This window comes from Sminthopsis crassicaudata, chromosome 1 (genome assembly GCF_048593235.1).
Source record: "Sminthopsis crassicaudata isolate SCR6 chromosome 1, ASM4859323v1, whole genome shotgun sequence".
NCBI lineage: Eukaryota > Metazoa > Chordata > Mammalia > Dasyuromorphia > Dasyuridae > Sminthopsis > Sminthopsis crassicaudata.
Genome location: NC_133617.1, coordinates 475,415,559 through 475,436,733, shown reverse-complemented (window position 1 = coordinate 475,436,733; position 21,175 = coordinate 475,415,559). Strand labels below are relative to the sequence as shown.

Sequence of the window (21,175 nt, the reverse complement as noted above, 5' to 3'; positions counted from 1 at the left end):
GATATGTAGATATAAAGATATATCTAGCTAGCTAGCTATCTGTCTGTCTATATATCTAATTATTTTCCTCCAAGAAGCACACTCCAGAAAATCCCTCTAGAAGGCCAATTTATTATTATTATTATTATTATTATTATTATTATTATTTGTTTTTACATTTTAAATTAGGAATTTTTGAACTTGATGTCTCCTACAAGGCAACCCCAAGGCTAGTAATACATAGGAAATCTCTTTTCTCCTTGTTAGAAAACTAGATGAGGTAAAAATGCTGCGTAAGTGACCAATACTCCCCTTTTCTACACAGGAAATTAGGGTGAGGGAACGTTGCCCATGACTTTCATTTCCACACCTACAGTAGATAACTTCATGTCTACTTTTGTCACAAACTTCTGCAAGAAATCTGGTAATGCTTTAGGAGCTGTTCTCTGTTGAGTTGACAAAATCTTCCCTCAGTATTTATCTTCTCAGACCACTTGAAAAAAACTCATCTAACTCTTGTTCTTCTGGCTCAAGGGTGCCATTATTTGTACTATGTTGTGGGAAGATACTGTTGCTCAGGGACTTCTCTCAACCCCTACAAACCAAAGACACTGTGCTGTCAGGATGGCCTGTCTTTAGAACAGAGAAATCCAAGACAGAGAGAGAGAGAGACAGAGAGAGAGAGAGACAGAGACACAGAGAGACACACACACACACACACACACACACAGAGAGAGAGAGAGAGAGAGAGAGAGAGAGAGAGAGAGAGAGAGAGAGAGAGAGAGAGAGAATGAGAGACAGACAGAAAGACTTAGAGATAAAGACAGAGGAAGAAATAGATAATGAGATAGAGAGACAAAGATAAAGAATCTGATCTTATGTTAGCTTACTTTTATAGATCACAGAGAAAGTCAATTTCTTGGATAAGAATTCATCCTCTTGAGTGCCCAGTCAGCTAAATATCTTGGAAGTTGCCCCAGTCACTAAAAAACAATTAGGAATTGTTTATGTCCTCTAACAAGGCACCAATGGACATGCCCATTTTTGATTAAGAGATATGCTCACATTGATCAGGTAAGACTCTCTGGTCAACCTCATCTATGTGAAAGCACATCTTTGTAAGAGGGAAAGAAATCTTATTTTCAATAGGGAAAAAAATAAGGTTTCTAAGGGATTTTTAAGTCACCTAAAATATAGAAGACAGCCTCTTAAAGATAGAAAGGATTTGAAATTTCTGGAAGAAACAATAACAAGCTGGTTTCTGGCTTGAGAATCCCCTCTGACTCTATCAGTAAATGAACCAAACTGCATCAACAAGCATTTATTAAACACCTATTATAGTATGTACCAGACACAAGGACAAAGATTACATCCTTGCCCTCAAGAAGCTTATATTCTATTAGTGTAGACAAGTTATACATATATAATTATATACAGAATAAAATCCAGGCAGAGTACAGAGAAAATCTAATTTAGATTTAGGGGACCAAACTTGGAATCTTGGCTCAAGTACTTATTAGCTGTGTAATCATTAGCCCATTGTAGTTGTGCTGGACAGCTAACCTTACCAAATTAAAATTAGAGATCCTCAAGATTATAAAAAGCAAAAAGGATTTATTATAATCTCTTGAAAAAGGGCAACTCCCAACACACAAAATATGTCAATAGAGGAGTGCAAAACACAAGCAAAAAACAAAGACAGGATTTATATAGACCCTAATGTAGAAGCCTTCACCCCTTCTGACCTATTCTCCCATTGGCTGAGGGAGTTCAAACTTTACCATCCTGGCCAATGATGTCTGTAACACCCTTGTGATAAGCTACATCACAATTACAGGAGGCAGACAGTAGTATGAGTCCACTTAAAGCTATGTGCAGGAACTGAAGAACCACAGGCCAAGACCACCAAGAGATATTAAATGGTAAAGACCAATTTTCTGATGCTTTTGGCAATTTCCTTCACTACCTGTCCATTATAATCAATTTTCATACAGCAGGTGAATAGTTTTAATTTTCCACAATCTAATACCAATCTGTGCTGGAGTACTGCTTCTTTAGTCTGAGTAGCCTAGTCTGCTAACAAATACTATGCTTTTGCTATCTGGTTGTAATTATTTCAACCATGATCTGAAGTCCAATGAATCTATTCCACATATAAATTGGGATTCTTTACCTCCAATTCTCATCTGGGTTTAAATATCACCCTAATGCATCTCCAATCATTGGAAGAGGTAAATTTAACAAATAAAGATATCTATCATGAAATCAACAACACAAATGCTAAAAGAAACAGACAGATATATGCATCCAATGACAGATAGATGACTAGGCCCAAATACTCACTTACCTACTTATTTAGGATATAATGACCACATATTTTCAGATTGAAAAGCGTAAGATCTTACATTCTTTAATTGTGCTCATGGCTTCTACTGACCATTTGCTCTGCTTATAGAAATTCATTGTAAGAGAAAAAAGCAGGGACATCATTATAACATCAAAACTGTCCTTCAGGCTTCAGCCCTAGAACACATACATGACAGGATAAAGCATCCTTAGCTCAGTTTGACTTTAGGTAATTATATGCAGTAACAATTCCATATTATACCAGACTCAGGAGTAATAAGATGGGTTCTTATTCAAAGGAACACCACTGGGAAACTGAGTCAGAAGCATCCCACCTTAAGTGGACATCAACATTGTCCTCCCAGCTCTTGCCCAAATACCAACCTCCATCTCTAATATTTCAGGGTCACATTCCTCTGATTAGCTTTTGGCATCTTTCAAATGGTGGGTAATGATTTGATGATCCATCAGACAATCATACCTGAATTCAAACTCCAAATACTCAGCTACAGTCTCAAAGAGATTTTATCTCAAGTAGCAAGTCTTATTAATCAAACTTTAAGTGAATTTAGCTCTCAAGGATCACATATCTTAAATAAGTATTGACTTTAATCTTATATTGATAATAGTAAGAGATTCATCCTAGAAGGTTCACAGCTCATCTTAATATATTAGTAGATGGTTTTAAGTCCAACATTATACAAATCATTTTCAAAATGTATTCAGGTATTAATCATGTTCAAAGGGACAAAGACATAGACCACTGTTTTCATAATCCCCCTAAATAATGAAAACAACTTTAAGATGATAATATCTAACCAATTAAAACTCACATAGAATATAGAATGTACTGTCCTGATTTCACATTAAATAACCTTATCAGAATTAAGATTAATATTTTCTTCATAAAAACTGTTCTTTCAACTTCTTCCAATTGAGAAGTCCCTATAAACTTTTCTGGAAACATAAATAAAAGGCACACTCACCAATATTGTTAAAATTCCCCAAAGCACAATTAATTTTCCCTCCCACCAAAGCATTCCTAATTGCCCTCATGCAAAGTCATTTTTAGAGGTTATAAATTGTCCTTAACAATTTATTCTTGAGGTTCCTGCACAGGTCTTTTAATCCTAATGTAATGAATCCATCCCTTCTCATGCTCTGGACTACAGTCTCGATTTTGGAACTGCAAACTCCAAAGGTGTTATCTGAGACAGCAATTCTTGCTTCCTAAGGGCTGAAAGGGAAGAGGACACTGACAGTACATAATTCCTTGAAAATTTATCCTTTGTTTCAAAAAAGAGTATTTCTCTTTCTCCTCTCAAATAAAATAAACCAAAAAAGCATCTCATATTGTCCCAGATCGCTTCTAGGGACAGTTTTAATTCTTTAACAAAGCAATAAGCAAACATTTGATCCAAGACAATTTAGTCTCTAAATGAACATAGTTCATTTCTTAAGAATCTGAATTATTCTTTCCACTTTCCCTGATGAGGGCAGATGCCCAGGTATAGGGATTGGTTACTCAATTTGCAATCCCTCCACATTATTTCTCATAAAATCTTAGAAGTAAAGTATGTTCCATGATCAGTATCAATAGTCTCTACCAATCAGTACAATTCAGTACAATTTGTTCCAATGTTATTTCACTAAGCCCTCTTAAGGCATCAGAGCTCAGGGAAAAGATTCCACTCATATTATCAAATGGTCCACTATAACCAGAAAACTTAGTTTTCCCACTGGTGTCATTTCAATAAAATCTAACTTGAATATTCTGAAGCTAGGCTCCCTCCCTCCAGAGGGACATCTTCTCAGGATTTTCTTATTTATTTTTAGATATATTACACACCTTTCAGATACAATGTTTTGCAATTATACATATCTCTATATGCCAAATTTTCTTGGTTTTATTTCTTTATTAAAGGGAGAAAGCAAGACAAACCTTAAAATTCAGAGTATAGGTAATATTTAAATATTCAACAAGACTGAAAAGTGCTCATACAATTTTTACAAATTATCCAACATACAATTTAGAAAGCAACATGGTATCTTATATATATATTTATCTGACTCGGAGATAAAAAGACATGACGTCTAAAGACGTCTAAGTAAGTTACAAGAGAACTTTCTTTTAATACCCATTTTTAACTTAAAATCAAATCAATACAAATTTAAATTTCTAGTAACAATACTTCAAGAGCAATGCACACATATTTCTAAAATCTTATTCCCAAATGCAGTAATTTTAATCATATAACATTTAAGTTTAAACATACAAATTGAGTCACATTTATGGACGAAAACTCTTCTGCCTCCAAAATTTCACCCTCCTAAATTTCCATATTCTTTACAATAGCTCATATCTCTCACTCAAAATTTGTGCTCTTTACTAAACCCATATGATGGAGAAAGGAGAAAGATTTTTTCTCCCTAGATTTCCCAAGCCACATAGGGATAGACCACACTTTTACAAGACAAATACTTTTAAATGCCAAATGACATATCTCTTTATTTGTAATTCAGTTAAGAGAAACATAGAAAACAAAACACACATACGCACACAGAGACTGCTTTAAAATATTTGCTTAAGTTCCCTCAGAAAAGGGCCATGAGGAGAGGAAATACCGTGTTTCCCCGATAATAAGACACTGTCTTATTATTTTTTTGGGACTAAAAAACACCAGAGGGCTTATTTTCAGGGGAGGGCTTATTTTATCCTCCATCATGCCCCTTTTATCCTCCATCATGCCCATTTTAGCCTCCATCATGCCCCTTTTAGCCTCCATCATGCCCCCTGAGTGCTTATTTTATTCTCCATCGCTTACTGAACTTACCGAGTTTTTAGATGGTCCTGTCTCAGCTCTACTCCGCGGCGCTGCTCTCAGTAGCGCCAGCAAGCAAATCACCAGGGAAGAAGAGGATGACGCGCTCACTGCTGCAGCTCTGATTGGATGCAGCTCGGAGCGCGACGTGCGTTTCACCCGGGAGGGGAGGGCGGCGCTGCTTACTGAAGGTACCACTACGCAGCATATAGCGCAGGGGATCACCATGATGACCGTTTTCATAGTAAGTTTGATAGGGCTTATTTTCGGGGGAGGGCTTATTTTAGCGGAATATTAAAGAGTATGTGGGTGTCTTATTTTCAGGATAGGTCTTATTATCGGGGAAACACGGTATCTAAACCAATAAGCTTCCCATTCTCAGCCCTTCCTTGGGGCAGAGGTGAGGAGAGGAGATCCAGACTGTGGTCAGCTGGGGGTGGGGCATGCAAATTGTCCTGTAGTCAGCAACCACAAGACTGCATACTTACTCTCCTCAGTATCAAAGGGCTTCTTTGAATTTATATATAATTCAATTGTTGACCAACAATCTCAGGGAAATTGCACTTTGTCCAGAAGATATTTCCTTTGAGTAGGGTGCCTGCCCAAACAAAACAACAGTATTTAATCATTTTATATTTGTCCTTCCCTGTAAATTCTGGTACTTCATTTCAATTTTTCTTAAAGGGTTATCTTCCAGGGGCATAAAATAAATTTTTAGAAACAACTAACTTAGAATTGTTCTTTCCCAAGGTTCACAGTATCTTGTCCTCTTTGATGGATTTCACCCAATCTTACCAAAGGAAAATTGAAGTATTCTTATGGACTCTAACCATTTAGAGTTTCCCAAAAATCAAAGGGAAATTAGAACACTTATATACTTGAACTGATCAAAGTCTCTCAATCCCATTCACTCAAGTGGTTCACCAATTCTTGTCAAAGGGAAAGTATTTTTTATGGACTCCACCATCACCAATTTCTTGCCTACCTGGATTATGTACCCAATTTACCTGATTGATTCCAAACTTTTCTCTGCTGGCTTTCCTCTTAAGTTGAATCCAAGCTGAGTCCAAGGATCACTGAACTTTCTGGAGGGCACCTGCCCAAGGATTCAGTAGGAAAGAGATCTCTCACAAACAGGAAATATTCCAGAATAAACCTCCAAAGCTGTGTGGGACAAGTCTTATCTAAATTAAAATCAGAGACCTGTAAAGTAAAAAGCAAAAAGGATTTATTATGATCTTTTGAGAAAGGGCAGCTCCATACAGACAAGGTGTGTCAAAGCAAAGTACAAGCTGCCAAACAAAGGCCTGACCTTTTTTCCAATTGGCTAGAGGAATGCTGTAATGTTCTTCTTTAAAGATGTAATGTTCTTTGGGAGCAGGTTTCTTGGGGGGATTCTGGAGGTAGCCTTCCTTTCAGTTCAGTTCAATATCATCACCCCAAATGCAGCCAGGAGTTAAAGTCCAAGTCCTTTATTGTTTCCTTTGAAGTCTTGTCTCCTTCCTGGGGCCTGGTTAGCTTTAATAGAGGCCTGTCTCTCTCCTTGGTTCCCCAAGAGCTCTTGTTGCTAGTCCTTTGTCTCTTCCAACTTCATCCTCCAGCCAGCACAAAGGTGGAAGTTGGAATGAATCTGACTCCACCTCCAAGAGAGTTGGCTTGTGGGCTTGTGGGCTTGTGGGCTTCTGACTTTTGAATTTCCCGAAGTTAATCCTAGTTGAGGATCCTAGCTTATATATGCTCTCTAAAAGTATAAATTCTAATGTGTGAACTCTAAAGGTATGAACTAAGTACATACGCATTGTCTCTGTCAATTCCAGTGACTTAGCACTTTGTTTCAAGTTCTGGCCCATAACAGAGTTCAGGTTTACATCCTACCCAGAGACTAAAATCTACCCAGAGACAGAAAACACTAGCTAATGACATACTCTTTACCATATTAGGAATTTAATGCTAATTGTGGTGAAAAGGGCAGGAAGAATAGGAGGGAAATGTAAGTGAATACCTGGCTTTTAGCTATAGAACAAATAATAAGTTATAATTAGGGTGTAGATCGAGGACACATTCTTATGAGAAGTTTTCACTCAGTTTATCCCATTCATAGTCACTTCAAACTTTTGAGGTCTCAGTTTCCTTCTATGTAAGGGGAAAACAATGCTTGTTCTGTTTTTGCAAACCTTAAAGCTGCCCTAAATATATTACCAACAATTTGTCCCTAAGTATGGCTTTAGGAGCCAGTCTCTTGAACCATATGACTAATTTAGCTGGCTAATACCTTCCATAAATATTTGTGAGGACTTTGTTCCAGACTCCATGCTAGATTATACTGAAAGCAATGAGATATGGTTTTCAGTTTGTCAAAGAGTAGGGAATTTAATTAACAATTCAATGTAGGGTTCTGCCTGAATTTAAGATTCTTGAAGAATGCAATTATTTAATTTAGAATATAAAACAATCAATGCCTTAATACTTTAAGTACTTAATGCTTATTGTGGGCAATTACATTTGGGTTATATTGAAAAGATGGTGGCTTGAGAGGTAACCTAGGTTGTGACTTTCTCCCACTAGATCAAATGGGAAGACATGAAGGGGAAAGAATCGTCAGTGGTGAGGAGGTATATAAAAATTGATAGGATGTTATTGTGAAGTGAGAAATGAGAAATATGAGAGAAATCCTGAAATATTTCATTGAATTGATACAGAGTGAAACAGGCTAAACTTAAACAATATACATGATGAATGTAACAATGTAAATAAAAAGACGGAAGCTGAGTTCTCAGAAACTGGAAAACAGCACAGTAGCAACAACAACTAGATCCTAGAGAATGGATACTAAAGCATATGTAGAGGTATGTGGGTGGCACAGTGGATAGAAATCAAATAAAATAGTAATTATAAATAGCATAATACCTAGAATATAACAACCACCCTATAAATGCTTATTCCTTTCCTCTCACTTTTCTTCCCTCACTCCCTATCCCCATCAAATTCTTCTAAGGATTACAAAGGAAACAAATAAGGTTATTTTATATTGAAATATAATATTTCAATATTTTACATTGAAATAGTTATTAAAATATGTTTGGAAAAAATTTCAGGATCCCAGATTACAAACTCATTCTTAGGGATCTTTCTAGGCTCCTCTTTCATCTAAAAGAAGTGTCAAACTGAGAAAAAAGAAAATAATTCTCTCATGATCCTTTGGACTGATTTCCATGGGAGACTAAAAGTGTGCCTCTTTTAAGAATGTCTATCTGTGTGACATGTAAAATCTCACTAATCCAGAGTTCCATGAATTAGTATATCACATTTTTAAAGATGTGTAATTTTATTTTGCAAACCCCAAGTGAGTTAATTGTAACAAAAGACTACAAGGAACAGCTTGGTGAGCCTTGCCTGTAGATTAGAATATTGTTCAATTAGCATATTTCACTTTGTCTACATGCAAATAGATGTTGTTAATCCTATTAGCACCACTAATTTGCCTGACCATATTCTTTGTTTTACAAAAGCAAACTTCAGTCCAGCCCCTTCAGACTTTTTGTGACATTTGAATTAATGATGTTCTCTTCCAGAACAGCTGTCTCAAGTGTGGAGATTGTAACTAAAGGAGAGACCAGACCATCCCTCTGTTGAGGGCCAGTCTATACTGACTACTCATGGCTGATTTAGGTTTTGAAGAGGTTTCAAGGTTGTATGAAGTCTACTTAAGGTTTAGTCAGTTCTGAACTGTTCCTCTCATCCTATCTGGTTAGAAGCTTAGGTCTTAAGCACTAAGCCACATCTTCTTTGTGGTATTCTGTGGTATTTCATTTCTCTATTTGTCATGAATAGTCATTTTGGTTTGACTCTCCAGCAAAACATCAGCCTATTTTATTTGAATGTCATGGGTTGATAAATGCAGGGAGAGACAAATCCCCAAAGCAATCTAATATTTACCTGGTAGACTGCGAGATAACCTGCTCTTTTCAGTGGATGAGGGGGAAGGAAGGAGAGATGAAAGAGGAAGATATAGCAGTAACCTTGAAGTTTCAGGGGGAAGTAGCATTAGAGCAAATTAAAAAAACATGTCCTATCTCACATTAATAAATTTATGGACCATGTTATTCCCAAAAGTGGTAGAAGCTGAAAATAACCTCAAAAAAAAAAAAAAAAAAAAAAAAAAAGGTTTAGATAACCTATTATGGATCTGTCATCCATTGATTTATGAAGGCAAAGGAAAGTATTTGGGAGACATCACTAGCCTTTGGAATTAATCTCAAGGAGATCAACTACACACCTTCTTCCTCATCCTTTTCTCCCAAGTAAAACCAACCCAGTCCTTCCCCACAACAAAACAGTTCCTCCAAACTTCTTTAGAGCTATTATCAGAAACAGAATGATAGACTGGTTGGACAATGGGGCTGACCAAGTGTGAGGATGGTTTCAACTGACAATGGTTGGCACTATGCTAATTGCAAATAGAGATAAATGAAATCTGCCCTCTTGCCTCTGGGGAATTTATAACTAGCAGGAATGGTAAAACAGTGTGGCAATTCAACAGGTATCCAGCAGGCACTTACCGGGGTTTAGGCAAAAGCTAGAGGTCCAATCACTGAGACTGGAAGACCTGCGTTCTTTGTCTGTAATATTTATTAGCAGTGTGACAGAGGAAAGATAGCTAACTCTAGGCCATTCTCCAAGATTATAAATCACAGAAAAGTTGTAGATTTGTATTGGGGAACGTGCACAAGAATTTTCCACACTGACAATATTACAAATTTATCTTCCATCTCCAAATACCACAAGCCTGGATAACACTGAGCATGACCCACCATCAGAAATTTAAAGAAAGTTCTCCACCAGTAGAGGTCATTACATTCTCTGTACCTTTTAACCTTAAAAAGCTGCCTAAAACAATGAGTGGCATTTGACTTATTCTGGAGATGATGGGGATAAATGAAGACTTCAGATCTTTGCTGGAGGGTAGGTTATAGGGAGGAGTGTTACAGGAGAGGGTCTGAATTACTGTCCAAGCTAGTACCTGAGGCAAGCATGCAGGAACACTAACAGAATTATCTCTTTAAGGGGATCTTCTGTTGTCCTTAAATGTACCTTTTGTTATCCTTAAGTAGGCCTTTATTGCAATGGGCCTTTGTTAGATTCCTTGTGAATTCATTGCATTGCCAAAATTATCATGACCTCACAGTTACTGTATCTAACTAGAAGGTCATGTTATGATGTCAACCCCTGAGGTTATTTTTCTACTATAAAGGAACCTACTGATATCCTACTTCTTTACCTCTTTTTAGGGTTCACCTCTTTACTAAGTGTCACAATGAATAACTCCTTTTTGGGAACTTACCCTATCTTGATGCCTTCTCCCTTGTTAATGGTGAATTCCACTAAGGAACTTAGCTCAGGTCTTTCCCTTTGTTAACAGCTAAACTCCATTTTGGAATTTAGCTTGCAAGTCAATGGTGTAATAAAATCTTTGCCTCTTGATTTGGAGATAGTCTAAGCCTAAAAAGTCTTTTGAGTCAAAACTGAAACCAGTTCATCCCTTTCCAAAACTCAGTGGGTCATGTAGGATGTGTCCTGGAACCCCAATATATTTTTGGGTTCAGCATTGTACCACTGTACTCCATCATTAGTAGGGCTCAAACCCAGGTTTTCCTGGCTTCAAGACCAAAATTTATCTGTAATATCAATAGTATAGAGAATGGTAAGATAGAGATGATACAGATACTATTTTAAGGAACTTCTATTCTCATATATGGAAATGCATGATAGAGAAATGGGAGATTCAGCTGAGTTCAAAGAAAAATAGTTCATGTAAGGTCCTATCAGAGATGTCAGGAGGGAGAGAGAATTTTCTTGTAGGAAAGTCAGAGGAGGCTTCTAGAAAGAAGTAGTACTTGGATTGAACCTTAGAGGAAGGGGAAGCCTTTGACAGATAGAGATTTGGGAGGAAATAGATTGAGTCTGAGGATAGTGGAGCAAGTGTAAAGACTAGACAGCACAGGGATGAGGGCAGTGAATAGAGAGTAGTCCAGTCTGTTTTGGAGTTTAAAAATAAGAAAAACAAGATAACTAAGTGGTACAGTGGATAGAGAACTGGCCTAGAGTCAGGAAGATATGAGTGCTTTAGATGCTTGTTAGCTGTGTGATACTGGACACAACTTCTATTGCCTCTGTTTCCTCAACTACAAAATTAGGATAAATACCTCCCAGGGTTGATGGGAGGATCCAATGAGATAATAAAATATGCTTTATTAGATGCTCATTTTCCTCTCTTTTCTCCTTTACCTCATTGAAATAGTGCAGGCAAGATCATTTATAGGCAGATTCTGAAAGGCTTTGAAATCTAGGATAAAATTTTTTTATTCAAGAGATGAACAAACAAGCAAACAAACAAAAAAACCCTAAAACAAAAAAATTGAGGCAGCTAGATGGTTCCTAAATAGAGCAGCAGCCCTGGAGGCTGTTCAAATTTGATCTCGGACATTTATCATCTGTGTGACTCTGGGCAACTCACTCAACTCAAATTGTGTCCAAAATCTACCCCAAAACAAAAGGTATGATGGCCAGAAAAATGCAAGGTTTTATAGAGGGATTTTGTAATCCAAGTGGTGCTTTTGTAAGATTATGAGGGCAATAGTATGGAGGATTGATTTGGAGAGGGAATAGACCATGGATCAGAAAAGAAATTAGGAGGACATGATAATAGTCTAAGAAACACTTATGAAAGCTTGAACTCTCATATGGTAAAGTCAATTGGGAATAGAGAAAAAGGAACAGATGTAACTCATATTGCATAGAAAAAATTAACAATCTAAATCTAGTGATTGGATGGAATTTTAAGTAGAATCTTTTGGCTAGAATACCAAGGGTTAAATATTTTTAGTTTTTATTTGGGAACTTGTGGTTTTTCACAAAGGATATAGGGCTTTTTCTTTAGTATATATAGTTCTTCCTTTGAAAAATTACATTATATTGTCATTAACAATTTCCCCAAGTCCAACCTTGTTTTTGCCCTCTACCAATAATGCTTCCCTTCCATAGAAGCTGTTTATTCTGCCAGTGCTAAGAAACACATCTGTTTTCTAGGCAGAAAGGAGAAGTTTCAGGGTTATAGTAAGCATTCCATGTTTGTTTATAATATTTAAAAAATGCACATTTCTAGAGTGACTTAAGGTTTACACACTACTTTCTTTATAACAGATCTGTGATACCGAGATCATAAATATGTTTATATCCACTTTATTGCTGCAGGCTCAGAAAGATTGTGAATTCCTCACTAGTAATAGAACTAGGAAGTGTCACAGCTGAAATCTGAACCTAGATTTTCTGATCAAAAGTAGAGACATAACTAGGGCAGGGTGACTATCACTTTGTCTCAGAGTGCTGAAATTTATAGTTTTCCTGACAGCATTTGCAATACTCAGAATCTTAAAAACAACCAAACTTTGCGCCTTCTTAGTAGGAGTTATTAGCTAAAACAGGTAGCTATTACTAGCTACCAGATGAAATACCCTATGGCTATATCACAAATGAACATTTCTTCAGCCTTCTACCTCAATGCCTTGATGCACCAGCAGCATATGAGGTGCCTTTTATGTCATTTATCCTGGGTAGAGAAATCGTTCCTTATGGTTCCAATTCAAAAATCCAATGTCTTTGTAGTTTTATCAAGCTATCTCTCAACATGTAGAAAAAGGGTGATGTTGAGAAACAGTATGGCCTTTGAATCTAAGAAATGGCATGGGCAGAAAATTGCTTTTAGAAGGCAGGAAACCTATATAACTTCCCAAAAAGAATGTTTGTGCTTTGTTCTTGGCTGCCTGACTTTAAATAACCAAACAGTTCAAGGCATTGTAATTGTGAGACTTGTCTCTTCCCTTCCCTTCCCTTCCCTTCCTTTCCTTACCTTGCAGCTTCTTAAGGAGATGTTTTCAATTATTACAAATATTGCTCATGAATACAAGCCTTAATTTTTGAAGTAGTTTTAGAAAAAAATATATGAGATCATTTGGTAGAAGAAAGAGTTGAAAAGGGTGTAGTTGCTTCTTGTCTAGGCTCTGGAAAATTTAGGTAATATTAGGACAAGATCATGCTCACACAAACTAGAAGAGAAGGCAACTTGAAAAACAAGGTAGACTGAGATGGATTTCAATAAATAAAAACATCCGACAAAATCTTGACATAACTGAAACATAAGAGGAACCCCAAATTCAAACTTGGGGGACCCCAAAATAAGACCTAAGAGAGAGATATAAAAATTTCAGGTGGAACCAAGACCTGGGAGAACCTAAAATTCCTTGTAGCTATTGCTGGCATTCCTGGATAATTACTGACTTCAGGGCAACATTCTAGGTTCAAACATCTTAATGTTTCCAAACAATAAGATAAAGCAGTTTTTTTTTTTCACATAAATAATCTTAGAAATTAAATGGAAGAATATGACTTTTTTTTCTTCTTCCAAATGAAACATTCCAAAGAAAAAAGCTAGTATAGAAGATTTCTGGTAAGATAATTCTAGGATCTTTGTTCTGAATATAAATTGAAACATTAAAATGTGCTTGAACAACTGCTATCTTCATATGGGTAATGGAGGATGAGAAAGTTAACTTCATAAGGTGATACAGCTGTCATAAAACAACTATGTTATATATACTGCAAACAATATTCAATTCCCTTCTATTGTTATGAAGGTGAGATTCTGTAGAGGATTATTTTTATCTGAAAACTAACTCTTTGGAGATATTCAATAATGCAACTTTCCCAAAGATTTTGCAAAGGCAAAGAAGCTAGATTAAGAATGAAACCAACAGGAAAAAAATCCTGAAAGTGTTTTCTGTGTTTGCATGATTGTGTATACATACGTATGTGTATGTCTGTGTTTACTCTGCAAGTGTGAATAAACATATGTGGATTTATATATTTTCCCTTTAGGGGAGGCCATTTGGTAAAATATGAAATAAAAATTAAACACCTTCAAAAATAAATTGTAGGATAATAAGATTATAGATTAAGAGCTGAAGATTTAGAGTTGGTCCAATCCTTTCACTTAATAGATGAGGAAAATGAATGCTAAGAGTTTGGAGATTTAATGAAGGTCCCAAAAAAGGAAGCAGCAGAATTGAACATTTAACCAAAATCTTTTGGCCCCAAATCTTGCATTTTTTCTGTCGTATCAAGATTCTTCTTTTGTGACCAAGATCATTTTCAAAAAGGGAAGACCAAGGAAAACTTCATGAAAGAGGTGACACCTGGAGCTAAACCAGATAAGGATACTAGATAAGGATTTGGACTTTATTTATTAAGCACATGGGCATTATTGTAGCAGAGGAGGGACATGGCTGGATCTATGAATGAAGACACTTAATTGAGTAGTAGTATGAAGTGTGTAATATTAAGAATGTTTGTCCTGCTATGAAGTATGGATAGAAGCATGTATACATGAAGGATAAATTGAAGTATCCATTATGATGTGTGGATTGAAATATATATATGAAGAATATATGAAAGATGAATATATGAAGTATGCATGATGTGCGCATGAAGGATGGCATAAAATAAGGAGAGAATGGAGTCTGGAAGACTGATTTTCAAGTTATGGCAACAGTGCAAATAGGTAGTAAGGAAAGCCTGTGATCAGAATGTTGATAGTGGGAATATAAAGGAAACGATGCATATTAGAGATCTGGTGGAGCTAGTATTGATAAGACTCGGCAGTTTATTGAATACGGGACATTAAAAGGCAAAGGCAAAGATGACACCAGTGGTACAGTTTCTAAAAATAGGAGAATCAGAAGGAGAAGCAGAAAGTAGGGGATTTGAGTTAAGGGAAATTGGGACTCTGGCCAAACCTACTATTTATATCCCCAGTGATTAGTACAGTGCTTTGCATATACTCAGAACTTAATAAATGTCTTATTCATTTACTCATTCATTTTCATTCATTCCTTCATTAGCTGTATGAGCTTGAGTAAATCACTTAGTGTTTCTAAGTCTCCATCGAGGGTTGTAATGGTATATACATTACCAATCCATAAAGTTGTTGTCAGGGAGATACTTTGTAAATAATCAGGAAATATTGTATCAATTTAAGCTATTCCTCTTGCTATTAAAAGAAATAGAAAGAGTCAGTCAGTCAACAAGCATTTAATAAGTGCAGTGCTCCAGATATTATGTAGTGTTGGAGATAAAATGAAAGTCAAAAGCACATTCCCTGTCTTGAAGGACCTGATAAGTATAGAGAAATATTGGATGAGGAAATTCCATCTATCAATAGAGATGGGCATCTTCTTTTTAGTTTATATTATTAGAGATTAGCTAGAGAGAACACTAAGAGATATCCAGAACATGACTTACTCAATGTCATATAACTAGTATATGTCAGGATGTATGGAACTTGAACCCATGTCTTCCTATTTCTGAGGTCAACTCTGTTATCAATACCACCTTTCATTACTATTTATAAGAATGATAAATATGAGTCTTGGGTTAGAAATCTTCATTAGGGAGTTAATTGAGGAGTGGTGCTAACTGAAGTGTTGGAAGCAGATGAGATACCATAAAACATATATAAAGAAGAAAGAACCTCCTTTCTTTAGATCTTTTTCTTATCTTTCTTTTTCTTATCTTTAGATAAGATCCTCTTATCTAGTGCCGTCTTAAGGAGCACTAATGGTAAGGTAACTGGAAGAGAAGTCAATGGAAAAAAAATATAGAGTATTATGGTTAAGAGATTTTAGAACAAGGAGAATATGTTGTCATGGAAACCAAGGGAAGAGAAGCAGCCATGAATCCAGTGACCTCTCCAGGTCTGTTCCCTCCCAAAAATGCTGTGTGTTTACAGGACTCCCTAGATGCAACTGGTACACCTTTTAACCTGGTGATTCTGCATCAGCATATTTTGATTCTGAATAAACTAGGCTCAACTGGAAACTCCAGTCCTTGAGATTAACTGCTCTATTTGCTCCTCCAATTATTTTGAAACTTTAGGGTCTTCCTCCCCTTCCTTCATTGGCCCTTTTCTGAAAACTGACCATCAGCAATAATGGTGGAGTTCATTTTAATTAGCATAGATGGCTCAGGGGATGGGACTGTGGGAGATTAATTAGCACACAAGTTTTGTCATGCTAACCCTCCCCTTCCGCCCCCCAAAAAATTAATTCTGGCTCCTTTAAAGTAAATACCAATATAATGGTGGTGGTTTCCTGACTACTGCTTAGAAATGATCCAGGACCCTAAGGAAAGGGGAGAGGAGAGAACTAGATAGCTGCTTGAAGAGTGGAATGATTAGTATCCTTAATGATTGGGGAATAGCTTTGGGCAAAACACATTTTTTATGGAATAATATAGAATCCTCTTTGGCCTCACTAGAATATTGTGTGGAATAATAATTACTTAACTGGAAAGTGATTAGTACTGGAATTCCCAATCAGTAAGTTATATCTTTGGTTTATTTATTTCTTCTTTCTATGTGGTCAAGCAGTTTTGTTTTTTTCTTCTAAAAGGTCCTTCTTGAGCTTGCTTTTTTTCTTCTTGCTTGCTTTTATTGTTGAAATCTTATGTTAGCATCTTATGCTAAATACTGTTTAGCTATGTGATCTTGGGCAAATCAACTTCAGCCGTGATCTCTACCTTCCAGATTTTTTGTAAGCTTATACAAGATGATATATTGAAAGTATTTTGTACACCTTAAAGGACCAGATAAATGTCAGTAAAAAAAATCATCATCATCACTATAGTATATTCAAAAGTTACTCCTATTCATCTATATAGGACCAGAAACCAAGGTAAATATAGCAGAGAAGGGCATTTAGGAAGATGTCCTTAATTAAATTAAATTTAAGAAGTAGGGCTTCTTAAACTTTTCCTACTCACAACCCCTTTTCACCTGAGAAATTTTTATGTAACTCAGGTTTATAGGTATATAAAGCAGGTATACAAATCAAACATTTACTGATAACAAATCACAAAGAAATTAATTTTAAAACAATTCTTTGCCATACACATAATTTTACTAATTATTAAAGGTGAAAGCAAATTTTCATACTAATAAGATGGATGTGCATGTTTATTTTTACATAAACTTCACATGATTTTGGTCTTGGGGTCATCTCACCCTATACATAAAGAATTAAATCTTGTGGCTAAGATGACAGGAAATGATAGTGAAAAATGTTGGAGGGGATGTGGGGAAACTGGGACACTGATGCATTGTTGGTGGAATTGTGAATGGATCCAACCATTCTGGAAAGCAATTTGGAACTATGCTCAAAAAGTTATCAAACTGTGCTTACTCTTTGATCCAGCAGTGAGGGGGATGGGAATGGGGGACAGTGGATTAAGGAGTAGTAGAGGTGTGTCATGGGGGAATGAAAGTGGGGAAAGTACCTGATATGGTGACATTATGAAGAAATCCGAAGAAATTCAGGTGGGAAAAGAAGAGATGGATTGCTTGGACTTTCTTCTTAAATGAGCTGGGAGAGCATCTCTGGTCCATTATCCAATGGGAAGAGGGAGGGAGGAGAGAGAAGGGATGGGCAAAGTCAGTGGGTATGAATGTCAGTTCCAGGGCTAACATAAAAAAGGTTGAACCAAATTACAGTACCTTTAGGTCTTCCTCTGGTGTGAAGACTGTTCCAATAAGACACTTTAGAATGATTAATACCATTTATTGTTTGTTAAAGTGGCATGTGAGCTCTGGACTGGTAATGGGAAGAACTGAACCTATTTCTGCTATAATTAGTTTTGTGTTCCTGGGCGGGCAACCTGTTCTCACTGGATATTCACTCTTCCCTATCTAGAAAGTGAGGGAATGGGCTCTAAAGTAAAGTTCATGATCTCTCCTAGCGTTAAAGTTTGGATTCAATAATACTTGATTATCTAGGTTACCTTCCACAAGCAGGCTGTTACTTGAACTAAATGCAATCTGTGAAGTGAGTTTAGTATGAGTAAGCTTGAAATTAGTATGAAATTTTTAGCTTGTCTAATAATTATTGATCCCTGTTTTAGTCCAGTCTTCCTTGTCTATAAGTGATCAATAGGCAACAGTCATATAACAGAACAAGGATTGCCTCTAATTGGGTAAATGAATGAATGCATGAATAATAAGTCAAAATCCCTGGATTCCCAAACTGGCTTTGCCAATAGCTATTTATGAAGTCTTGGGCAAAGGACTTAACATTCTAAGTCTTAGAAACCTCATCTATGAAACAAAGGGGTTGGATCAAATGATCTTTAAGGTTTCTTCCAGCTTAAAAATCTTAGAAGAGTCAAAGAGTATTTGGCTACTTTGAAAGACATCTTGTGTCTTTCAAAATAGCCAACTACACACTTCATTTCCAATTGAACAGATTGTACAAAATAAATATTTACCTTTATTTACTCTTCTCGGCATGCAACTGTCTAGCCTTCAGCAGGGACTGTTTCCATCTGTCTGGAATGCTAGGGTCCTTCATTTTCCACTAGCAGATCTAGCCGGGCAGAGACTCTTGGGTTCCTTGGTATGTCGCCTACTCAGACATCAGGGTGGTTACACTGCAACAACTCCCACAGATGAATACTGAGGTCCTTACCATTTTTGAATTCTGCATGAACTTTGGGATGTAACAAAATTTCCTCCTACAAATTGCCAGAGGAAAGATTTTCTTCAGACATAAGCCTGGACAATTTTGAAAAGTTGTCAGAGAAGTCTAAAGGTTGCTCTTGAAGGAATTTTCTAAATTTGCTTTTGGGATCAAGGTCATTCTAGCCAGGCAAGTATTTATTTTTCTTCCTGCCAAACCCAACATTTCCCTACTTGTTTCAAGGCTAGCAAAGCAATACCCTAGAAAGTTGGAATAATAGAGTGGAAAGAGAATTGACTGCCACTTCTGTGACTCTCTGAGTACTTAATTTCTCTATGCCTAGGTTTTAAAATTTTTTTAAAGGAAAAAGTATACCACCTCCACCCCACCAATTATCTTTTTATATATTTATTTTGTTTTTATAAGAATCATGTCTTTATGAGATCATAAATAGATTAGAGGAACAGAGGATAGTCTACCACTCAGACCTATGGAGGAGGAAGGAATTTATGACCAAAGGAGAACTAGAGATCATTATTGATCACAAAATAGAAGATTTTGATTACATCAAATTAAAAAGCTTTTGTACAAACAAAATTAATGCAAACAAGATTAGAAGGGAAGTAACAAATTGGGAAAATATTTTTACAGTTAAAGGTTCTGATAAAGGCCTCATTTCCAAAACCTATAGAACTGACCCTAATTTATAAGAAATCGAACCATTCTCCAATTGATAAATGGTCAAAGGATATGAATAGACAATTTTCAGATGATGAAATTGAAACTATGTCCACTCATATGAAAGAGTGTTCTAAATCTCCACTGATCAGAGAAATGCAAATTAAGACAACTCTGAGATACCACTACACGCCTGTCAGATTGGCCAAGATGACAGGAACAAATAATGATGAATAATAATTTACTGGGACACTAATACATTGTTGGTGGAGTTGTGAAAGAATCCAGCCATTCTGGAGAGCAATTTGGAACTATGTACAAAAAGTTATCAAATTGTGCATACCCTTTGATCCAGCAGTGCCACTATTGGATTTATATCCCAAAGATATAAGATAAAGATAAAGATGAGAAAGGGACCTGTATGTGCCAAAATGTTTGTGGCAGCTCTTTTTGTAGTGGCTAGAAACTGCAAAATGAATGGATGTCCATCAATTGGAGAATGGTTGGGTAAAGTATGGTATATGAATGTTATGGAATATTATTGCTCTGTAAGAAATGACCAGCAGGAGGAATATAGAGAAGTTTGAAGAGACTTACATGAACTGATGCTGAGTGAAATGAGCAGAACCAGAAGATCGCTGTACACTTCAACACAATACTGTATGAAGATGTATTCTGATGGAAGTGGATATCATCAACATAAAGAAGATCCAACTCACTTCCAGTTGATCAATGATGGACAGAAACAGCTATACCCAGAGAAGGAACACTGGGAATTGAATGTAAACTGTTAGCACTACTGTCTTTTTACCCAGGTTACTTATACCTTCGGAATCCAATTCTTAAAGTGCAACAAGAAAATTGGATTTCCACACATATATTGTATCTAGGTTGTACTGTAACACATTTAATATGTATAGGATTGCCTGTCATCTAGGGGAGGGAATAGAGGAAGGGAGGGGAAAATTTGGAAAAATGAATACAAGGGATAATGTTATAAAAAAAATTACTCATGCATATGTACTGTCAAAAAATTTTTTATAAATATAAAATTAATTTTAAAAAAAGAATGGTGTCTTTGAGGGACACTCTTTTCCTTCTTTACCTGTCCCTTTCACTCTCTTTTCCTCCCTCTTTTCTTTCCTCCCTTCCTGTCCATACTATTATCCTTTTTATATGTTTTGTTTTTATAAGAGTTGTCTCTTTGAGGGATGGGGACTGTTTTCTTTTTTTCCTTCTTTCATCCCTTCCCTCCCCCTTTTCCTTCTTTCTTTTTCTTCTTCATTCCTTCTTTCTCTTCTTTTTGCCTTCCTTCCTCCTTCCCTCCCCCTTTCCTTCCTTCCTTCTTCCTTGCTTCCATCTTCCTTTCTCCCTTCCTTTATTTCATCTATCTTTCTGTTTTTGTATTTCTGTAACCTAGCACACAAGCTGTCACATTGTAGGTGCTTAATAGATGTTATATCGATTATACGTTATAGACTCATTGACTGAGAAGGGATCTCAGATGCCATCTAGTCTGTCTCATTTTATAGATGAGAACACTGAGAAGATGGGAAGTTAAAAGATTTACCAAAAATCATAAAGGCAATAAGTTTCAAAGGTGGGCTTTACACCCAACACTGACTCTTGAACCTGTACTCAATACTCATTGTTCCATACTGCCTTGAATTTCTCTTTCTCTCTGTCTCTGTTTCTCTTATCTGTCTCTGTCTCTGTCTTTCTCTCTTTCTGTGTCTCTCTGTCTCTCTTCTGTCTCTTTCACTGTCTTGCTCTTGGTCTCTCCACTTATCT

At 36.4% G+C, this 21,175-nt stretch overlaps 1 long non-coding RNA gene across 1 annotated transcript; it reads right to left on the bottom strand.

Annotated features, from left to right (window-relative positions):
* Positions 1-5,505: 5,505 nt before the first annotated feature.
* On the bottom strand, positions 5,506-18,755 carry LOC141555029 (uncharacterized). Its single transcript, XR_012486053.1, has 4 exons — positions 18,516-18,755; positions 17,532-17,631; positions 6,155-6,350; positions 5,506-5,745 (listed from the first exon to the last, which is right to left on the bottom strand). It is a non-coding gene; the product is annotated as an uncharacterized LOC141555029 (long non-coding RNA).
* Positions 18,756-21,175: the final 2,420 nt, after the last annotated feature.